We start from the raw sequence: 9,971 nt of genomic DNA on the forward strand, positions 1-9,971 counted from the left end.
TCCTTAATCTTATCTATACCCTCAAATACTTCTGTTGGCCTACATGACGCTGTGGCACATGCTTCCCAGCCCCACAATCCACCAGTCTGCAAATAATGACATTCCTGAAATGACATAATAACAGCTAACAACCATGCTATAAAGAACAAAAAGATGTTGCACATCTTTCATGGAATGAATAAAAGATGACATTTTTATTGGCAGAATCACTAATGGACACATGGTTCTCCTGTGATTTATATTTATTTTTAAGAAATGCCTAGTATCAGATAATGAAGTTTCCTAGAAAACAAAAACAAACCCCAAACCAGCAATTTCAAAATGCACACTGCAGTCTGGCAGCTTATGAATGAAATGCTCCGTAGGTGTTTATGTACATTTATAATTTACTACACCACATTAAGAAATAAGACAACTGCAAACAACAAGCTGATGCTCTCCCAGCTGTGTACACTATGCAATATCTCCTACCAAGGCTTAGCCAGCCTCACAACCAACTTCTCACTTGGGAGACAGACAGAAGGATTCAAGTCTTCTCCATCAACCAAGTAACAAACGGCAGCGACTTTGCCTTTACAGAGTTTGTATTGCTGGTGTTTTAAAGCAATACACACTGAACAGCTGAAATGCTGTTTAACATATGCACAGTCCAGGAACAAAAGCACAAATCCTGTCCCTGACGCACAGAATCAGCACGCAAGGCTTGTACTGGCAGCCTCCACAGGCCGAGAGGAACAGAAATCTCTCCTCCAGGTCTAGGGACAGCAGCAGCCGTGAGAGAGGCTGCTAACTTTGTCCTCCAGCAGTGCTCGGAGATGAGGAGCACTAATTGCACCTCTCCATTGAGTAGGACAGAAAATGCCAAGGGACACCGCTCCTTAGCAGGGACAAGTACCATGGCTCATTGCCTGGTTCTCACCTCTCATGTTGTGTGCACAAGGCACAAGTGGTTCACCTCCAGGTCCTGAAAGAGAAGGGTCACATCTCACCTTGCTTTCATCCTGCATCTCAAACTTGTATAAAATCACTGCTAATCTCACATAGAGGCAAGCATCCATATCTGACAGCTCACGCAGGACCAAAGAGCCAAGAAATTGACATGGCAGCAAGAAAAGAACTAAATAGCTAAGAGCCTGTAGCCTATGCCCAGGCTCACATACTGTCCTCCACTGACTTCTGAAGAACTGCTCACATGCCCCAAATTATTCAACTATTTAAAATATCTGCAAGATTACAGGTTTAATATACACGTCAATTTGTCGTAACAATGGATTTTAAAGAGAGAAAAGTAAAGAGACTTCTAGCCCTGATCTTCCAAACCTTGCTGGCTTCCTGACTTGTGTTGGATGTGATTGATGCAGTAACCATTACTAAAATGACAAACACTTAAACCAATATAATAAACAATAAACACAATATACAAATAAATAAACACAATATATGAATAAACAAAAACACAAACCACGAAACAACCACCCCAAACAAAAACAAAACAACTTCAGCAACAGAGCTACTTGATTCTGTCAGGTCAGGACTCTGATCATGTGCCATGACCCAAAATGATAAATCAATAAGCCAAATTAACTCCTTCACTTGTCATTCACTTTTTTTTCCCCTCTCCCCTCCTTCTTCTGCCAATAGGTATTGTACCTGCACCTCTGAGAAAAGCACAGAGGACCCTACTGTATCTGTGACCAGGTGACAGTGCGGGTGATGTTAGAGACTCACAAACACCTCCAACTATTAAAACCACTGGATTTGCAGCAGCTCCAGCTGTCAGATTACAGGAAGGGAACCAGAACAAGCTGTTACTGAAGTAAAATGCACACCCAGTCTCTAAGTGGGAAGTCAACACAGATTTTAAGATTTCATTCCCAAACCCAAGGGATGCTGCTTTCTGAAAGATGTGGAAGCCAGAACCATGGACACTAGGACTGCAGGGTGAGTCCCTTGTGGACCACGGCACCAAACTCAGCCAGGCACATGCTTAGTTTTAAGCATGCTCCTAGCTCAGGAAGAGATCTCTAGATGCTGTTTTAAGCATATAACTAATCCTATGGAACTTGGTGAGACATAGGCTTTTCTTTACATCCTCACCAGGAGTAGACTCAATAATATAAGCGTGCACAGAACTGCCTCACCGATTCAGGTCTCATGCAGTGACTGGGCCACAGGATAATTTATACAACATTTTCACATGCTCTTGATCTTTCAGACTGAATTTCTCAGTTGGATCCACTGTTTGCGGTTGCACCTGTAACCCCGGTGAATTGTTTCATACTGTATCATCCTAATGGCCAAAGCATTAGTGACCCACGGAACTGTAACCCCAAACCCCTTCCTGTGCACGTGGGTAAGGAAGCTCTGCTGAATTTAAGTTCCATGAACAAGATGACAGATTTGAACGAAGTGATGGAAAAAACTTGAAAATCTCAACAGCCATCTATGTTCTCTGCAGACCCACTGAGTACACATAGCATCTTGCCTGTGTACAGCTAAAGTCCCCTGGCAGCTATCCAGGGATGGCCACTGAGCAGTGGTGCTTCTTCTCCAGTCTGCAGGGCAGAGCAAGGGACCACGTGAAGATGTTCCTAAAGTCTGTTCTTGCCCAACTTCTGCATCCCCGCATGATCCTCATTCCCATACCCCCTTCTGAGGTCCAGCCCTGCAGAATGGTGCTGGCAAGAGGCCTGAAGCTATGTGGAACACTGCAGCTTTCTATCTGCTTTAATTTGTGGAAGAAACATGGAACATGAGCTCCAATCCCAGATGACCAGGCTGTACATGGTGTATGATGTTTATACACGTGCATTGGAACAGACTATACATACACATTCAAAATTACTGTAATCAGGAAATGAGCCATGAAATGTGTAAGCGACGGCACATTAATAATCTGTTTTATAGCTTAAATTAGAATCTTTGGAATTTCACAGCCGGAGATTTTTAAATAGGTCAAAAATGTGGTAATCACACTTAATGATCACACTGTGATATGCACTGCATCAGAGTTAGGAGCGAGGAAACCTGAGCAGAATGCATATGAGCTACTGGCATATTCAAAAAAAGCATTTAATGAACCTCAAGAACAAACACATAGCCCAGGTCAGAAGGTCTTTTTTGCTTTTGGTCCTGCTCTTCAGAAACGAGCTGCGAGATTCCATATGATCACAGAGATCAAGTGCTGCGCCTCCATATCTTCTGTTTAGTTAGCACTACAGATCAGGAAAGGATACGACTACTTACAAGTAGTGAGCATTTAGTAGTGAAGAGTAAGCCTTCCCCAACTGAGGAACGTGGCTTATTATTGCACTTGCCCATGCACACTTCAGCCCAAGTAGGCACAGTTAAAACACACTCCTGGGTATCAGCATTTTGATTTCTTTAAAAAAGAAAAGATCAAGAATCAACAGACCAATCACAGTAACTTTCTAGGCTCCAAACCTGGGAAACCCTTGACAATTTTTCTAAGTTAGACACATGCTTATGTTCTCTTTACTTGACTTTAGGTACAATAAATCTGATGGAAGAATTGAGGAAAGAATGAGAATTTCAGCAAAGTAAGACAGTCGCTGCTAATTAATCCTGTCCTGTCAAGCTGCAGAGGCATAACCAAAAAGGTAAACCAAGAAAAAAATGAACTAGCTATATTCTGTGAAAACAAAGTCAATGTTTGTCTACTGTGAAAGTACAAAGTCAGCAGGGGAGACTGCTTGGAAGCTTATAAGAAAGCAGGAGAGAAATGTTTTTTTGGTTTCTTTTTTCCTCCAGTCAAACTTGGCTTCTTCTAAAAAACAAAGCAAAGCAGAAGATGAAAGGCCTTCTTTTCTGAAGCCAAAGATGAAGAATACAAAGAATATTAATGACTAACAACTCTGTAAATGCCACGAGCTTAGCTGTAGTAGGGACAAAAAGGAAGAACAGCACTGCTATTAACTAATGAAGTTTCTGATCTAGCGAGCAGTGATGAAGGCTGATTGGGTCACATGTGGACGGGAATGTTAGTTCAGAGAACACAGGTTCCCTACAGAGGATAAAAAGAAAGAGGGAAAGATGCCATTACACACACGGAAAAGCTAAGGATGGCTGTGGCTCATTCACAAAGCACGTAAAGGTAGTAAATCCTCAATTAGGGCTTGTATGTCCCGCACGCACGTTTATACGTGCGGGTACAGCAGATAGCTATCCTGCTGGAAGCTCAAGGATTGTTGCAAATTTGTCACTTGTCCTATATTACAAGACATTGGATTTTGACGAATCACATTTCTTAAAGGAAAACTTCAAAACATGTGGAAGCTTGCGTTTGCCACTGTTACTGGATCTAGTGAGAGCCTGCCTGGCCACCACTGCTTCAAGACCCCAGCATCCCACAGCGGTCCGGGAGGATGTTGCTACCCAAGGGCTGAGCAGCGAGGATGGCAGATGCCCACCTCTCACCTCCACGCTGCCCTGCCCGAGCGCAGCCGGGCAAGAGCAGTGCAAAGCACATTCCCTCATGTTTGAAGTTTGCCCGTTCTCTTTTGAGAAATTCTTCTAATTTAAGGAAATGAAGCATAATAAACCCAGGAAGAAAAAGAAAACAACCAAAACCGAAAATGAAGTACAACCAACTTGGAGCCAAAAGTGACACAACACAAACCTCAGATTTGGAAACAGATTCATCTGCCAGCTCACAGGCATACACACCTAGTATATGCATATTTATATGCATGGATTCAGGCTCTCTGCTCTGTAAAGTCATTCCGAGTATTTTTAAATCAGCAAAAGAAATCAAGAATCACTGCACTTACAGGAGGAGTAGATGGAAAAATCCCCCTTCCTCTTAAGCTCCAACCATTCAGGTTACCGGAGTCTTGACACAACAGCTCTCCAGCAAGACTGAGAGTAAGGACAGATACAAAATTTTCTCAGATTCTTTCCCTTAAGAGGCTACCGCTTATTTCTGCAGACAGACTGTATTTTGGATTGGAGTCTGAGCCAGTAGACTGTATGAGAAGCCTTTGTGTTGGGATGGAAATCTGGGGAGCGTTCTGATCTGTGAAAGATGGCAATGTTTAATCAAGTACTGCCAGAGAGCTGTGCTGCTGCCCCTGCTTTACAGCGCTGGGAATTAAAAGCCTAAAGTTCAACGCCCAGCTTTGTCCATAACCTGCAGTGGTCTCAGCAGATCACCAAACTCTCGCAGCATCTTCTGAAAAATGGGGATAACAACAAGTCTCAGCAGCATCACAAAGGTTTGTTAATGCTTGTAAGCGCTTTGTAGATAAGGAACATCAAGACAGCAGTTAGCAGAGGGATTTGGGGCACAGATAGACATAAATACAAAGTACTCATATCACATACTCTTTTTAGACAAGCATAGCAGCAGATCAGCTCCTTGCGTTTAGTGGTTGTGGGCTCCATCCTCTCAACATACTGAGCATTCTGCCTTTGATCTAAAAAATTAGTCTGGGGAGAATATTCACATGTTTAATGTTAATCATATGCTTAAATCCTCTGAATCTATAAAGAGGGTAAAAGAGAAAAGTGCTCCCCAGCTCCAAACCAAACACAAATTCCCAGAAATTATATTTAGGACATGAGCAAACATTTGACCAGCAAAGGAAAGGCCTTTGCTGCACACCTGCTATGCTTCTGTATCTCTGAAGAAACCTGCAGGTGGGAAAAAGCATACCGAGTGAGTTTGCTTAGATAAAACATTTCTAACTTAACCAATGTGATGCTACCAGAAAGCTGCACTCCAGAGCATGTGAACTACTATTCTACAGGCAGAGCAGTCTCTCAGCAAGGAAATAAGAAAAAAAAGAATAAATGAAGTTTACTAGGGAACTCACGACACAGATTTAAACAGATTAAATCTACTACTATTACTTCATTTATTAGCTGTCTACTGTGAGAGAACAGGTCTTCCTCAGAGGACAGGCACTGTCACCCAGTTCCCACAAACACCATGTGCCATCAGCAGCACCCAGAACACATTTTCTCCTAACTGATATACAGAAAGCAACAGTACCCAGCAAAAGGTATTGGATCCCCCTTGTTCATTTTAATTACACCTGTTCTCTCTCATCTCTGCTATCTGAAACATGTAACTCAATTTACACCCTGCTAAACCCCTGGGCCTAACTAATGGCTCGGGGCTACAAGTTTCTAAGGTAGCTGACCAAAGCATCTAGAAGTCTCTGCTCTTGGATCTACCCCACCTGGACTCATTTCGTGCAGGTGCCTCAAGTGAGTGGAGAGAGGACACAGCACTCTGCATGGTGCACTCAGCACAGCAAGAGCAGGTACCTGCAGCTTTAGGGTGCACCGAGCTCCACGTGGTCACAGACACACTCCTACAGAGCAGAGGCTTCAAGCTACATCCTTGGCTGCAGCATGGACACATCCCTGACCAAATCAACAAATAACTGACTCCCAGAGATGATTTTCAAAACTCTGTTGAACAAGCATGTATAGCATGACAAGCCTCAGGCAATTAGAGGACCAGTATCCAGAGCTTCATGCCTTTAGCAGATCTGTAAACATTATCCAGCACCCGCACAGCAACATCACAGTTCGCCAGTGATGTGAAAAGGACAAATCACTCTCTCGCCAGCACAAATCGCCCAAGATGCTAAATAAGGCTGCTAATTATTTCTATGGATTTTTAAGGAATCCTTTTAAGATTATTGTCCCCAAATTTGATTAAATAACGCTTTAGATCTTTTCAGCTGAACATCATTAGGTGACGTTGACTTAACAGTATAATAGAAATACTTTCTCCTCAACTTTTTGAGAAGTGTGCTGTATTTTAACAGTGCACACAACTTTTAAATGAGTAAACCAGAGGGAGCTGGATCAGTCACACCTTATGAAGGGTTAACAAGGTAATTATGTTCCTTGGTTAGCTAAATTAGAGCTATACAACATGCTGTGCCTCTGAGGAGGCAGAAGTATATTCCTAACTCCACCTGCCATAAACCAAGAACTACAAGGGATGGAATTATGCTGCCGGGGGAGGCTGTAAGGAGTCCAAGAGAAGTTAACGCAGCAGTAGAAGTGCTGGTTCTGTTTCTCCACCTCCTTTGCAAGACGCTTTGCTGACCCAAGGTTTGCAGGTACTACAGAACACCACAAAGTTCCCTGGTATTACAGCTCATTAGCATGGGCTGGCAGACCCCACCACTGGGGGAGACAGAGTACCCCAGAAGACACCACCCACCTCTCTCACCATTTTCCTGGAGGAAGAAGCACAGTCTCTCATGACGGGGTAAGCTACCTGGCATAAATCAAAGCCTGTGCAGTCTCATAGCATCCCTGACAATAAGCTAAGACTTCTTAGACATCTCTGGTGCCTTCACTTTGTTTGGTGCCTCCTCTAGTATCACCCAGGAGGACAGCTCTAACAGACTTCATTGCCAGGCACTTTCCCCTGGCTAAAGCCTTGATTCCTCCTTTGCTTGTAACCACTTCTTTGTCGTAATCTATAAAAAGCTGAAGGGTAATAAATGAATTCACTCCCCATCCTCAGCCCGTTACCCAGCCATCCTTACCCATCCTACACAGGCAGTCCACTCCTCCTGTCCCTAACAAAGTGAGATTTAAAGAATCTTGGAAAGCAGAGCACCAGCAAGGTGCATCTTTCAGTGCCAAGGAGGGCAGAGACACCTCCAGGCAGGAGGTGCCATTGGCTGCACCACAAAGCACAGCTATCCCACAGCACGAGGCGAGGGCTGCTGGAACACACCTTTTGTGCTATATTGTCTTGAGAGCAATAATTAAATTCCAGTTTAATTTCCTTCTGATCTACAGCTCTAACTCCTGAATGACTTCCATTAAGTCAATTACCAATATGGTGTCACTCTGGATTTTTGCCATAAAAACAGAGCCCACGAAGATACTAAAACAATGATTATCTTTTTATCTACGAAATACCTGCCCAGGAAATCTCTTCTGCGGAATATAAGTGTCAGCATTTTAGGTTTCAGTAATGACACAAGATGTGCCACCACTACCACCCTACTCAGAAAATACAGGGGCAGGGAATTGTATGAAAGGACCATCAACTCTAGAAAATACAATCTGAGCACCAGTGGTTCCTCCTCTGTGCTTCTCTATTCCCCCTCATCTCCGAGTGTTTCATACTGTGCCAGAGCATCGCTGAGGGACCAGTGCCCAGTCTGGGCCCCCGCACAAGCCATGAAAATACCCCAAGCTATACAGTGTCACCCAGGAATACCCTGGGTATTAAAGCCATCACTGACAGCCAGGGTCTGTGCAGCTGCTCCCGTGTCCTGTTAATTAGGTACTATGGACACGCTCATGCTGTAAGCGCATCTTTGACATAACATAGCATGACAATTTCTTCAGAGTCACCGAAATGCAGAGCATACAAATAAACCTGAATGCTGAAACCATTTCATTGTTCATAAGAATATGCACATTGCACCTGTTACGACCAAGGGCACTGCCTGTGCCTTGGAGCTGATTATTCCAGCCTCTAACAAGCCTGTTTTAGAGGACTGTTGGAATTCCAGGAGTAAATAAATCACAACAAGATTATTTCACAAACATAAATCATGACCTAATATAAAGAGAAAGGTCTTTAAACCCAAGGTAAAGAAAACAGTCCTCAAACTGACGTTTTCCCCTGAGCTTTTCACAACTGCCGAGCCAGTTTAAATGAAATTTAGCTGAAAGAAAATAACTCCGAGATATGATATAAAGTCCTACCCTGGAACAAATGTTCGGGAGTCCCACTGCAAGCCCCCCCCGCCCAGGACGCCACCGGAGCGGCGGGCAGGGCGCTCGCCGCCAGGAGCCGGGAGCGCTCTCCCCAAGCCCATCCCGGCAGGAGGGACCGGCCCGCCGGGGTGACGCTCCCGCCGCCGCCGCGGGGAACCGGGGCCGCGCCGCAGGGAGCAGGTGGCCCCGCCGGCCGGTCCCCGCCGCCGCCAGCCGGGCCCCGCCGCCAGCACGCGTGGGGCGCGGGGGTTGCGGCGGGGGGAGCGCGGGAGAGGGAAGCAGCATCCTCCCGGCTGCGGCAGCGCGGTGCGGGGCGGTGCGGGCTGCCGGCGGGCAGGGTGCTGGGGGAGGGGACGGCACCGGGACCGGCCGCGGCGGGACTCACCGAGCTACGCGCGCCTGCTGCCCCCGCTGCCGTCCATGGGGGCGGCGGGGGGACGGGAGCCCGCTGCGGGCGAGAGCCGCCCCACGATCCGCCGCATCTGCCCGCCGCCGCCGCGGTGGAGGAGGAGGAGGAAGAGCGGAGCGCGCCGCACCGCCCCGGAGCCCCGGCGCAGCCCGGCCGCAGAGCGCCGCCTGCCCGCCGCGCCCGGGATGGGACCGGCTGCGGCGGGAGGGGCGGCCCGGCCGCGGGGGCAGGTGCAGCCGCCCGGGGCGGGGGCGCGGGGGGGCGGCGCGGAGCCGGGCGCGGCCCCGGGGCGGTGCAGCTGCGGGAGCGGGGCCGGCTGTGCCCGGGGCGGTGGCGCCGGCGGCCGCGCACGGTGGCGGGGGGCGAGGAGCGGCTGGGAGCGCCTGTGCATAACGTGGCCGGGCGTGAGTCCGCCCCGCGAGGGCTTTTAATGAAGTACAGATGTTCCCTAATATAATTATATCGTCTTCTTCCTGATAATTGGCTTTGGCAGCCGTGCTGATCGAAATCCCCCGGCGCGGCTGCCGTGCGCCCCCCCCGCTCGCTCCGCGGCAGCGCGCAGCCCCGGCCGCCCCCCGTGCTCACGGACCTGAGGTTTCAGTGGAAGCGTCTGGCTCGCAGCAGGTGAAAATAAGGGGCAACGTTTATTTACTTATTTCTTAAAGTGCATGTCCTTAGAAAGCAAAGCGACTTGGGCTCCCTGGGAAGGGAGGAGTAAATATCCTCCTTACGCAAATGAGAGGTTATTGCAGGTGTTGGGGAAGGGCCATCTTACCGAGCAGGAGCGTGGCACTGCTTTAGGGTGGCAACAGAGGATGCTCTGGCTGGCTGAGCG

General features: G+C 47.2%; 1 protein-coding gene across 1 annotated transcript in view; it reads right to left on the reverse strand.

Annotated features, from left to right (window-relative positions):
• The window catches only part of RASGEF1C (RasGEF domain family member 1C), a 74,759-nt gene extending 65,487 nt beyond the window's left edge, over positions 1-9,272 (reverse strand). The window contains exon 1 of the mRNA XM_040603866.1: positions 9,113-9,272. The gene's annotated coding sequence lies outside the window, so the exon portion shown is untranslated. The remainder of the gene's footprint in view (positions 1-9,112) is intronic.
• Between the last annotated feature and the right edge of the window lie 699 nt (positions 9,273-9,971).

Source organism: Falco naumanni, chromosome 8 (genome assembly GCF_017639655.2).
Source record: "Falco naumanni isolate bFalNau1 chromosome 8, bFalNau1.pat, whole genome shotgun sequence".
NCBI classification, from domain to species: domain Eukaryota; kingdom Metazoa; phylum Chordata; class Aves; order Falconiformes; family Falconidae; genus Falco; species Falco naumanni.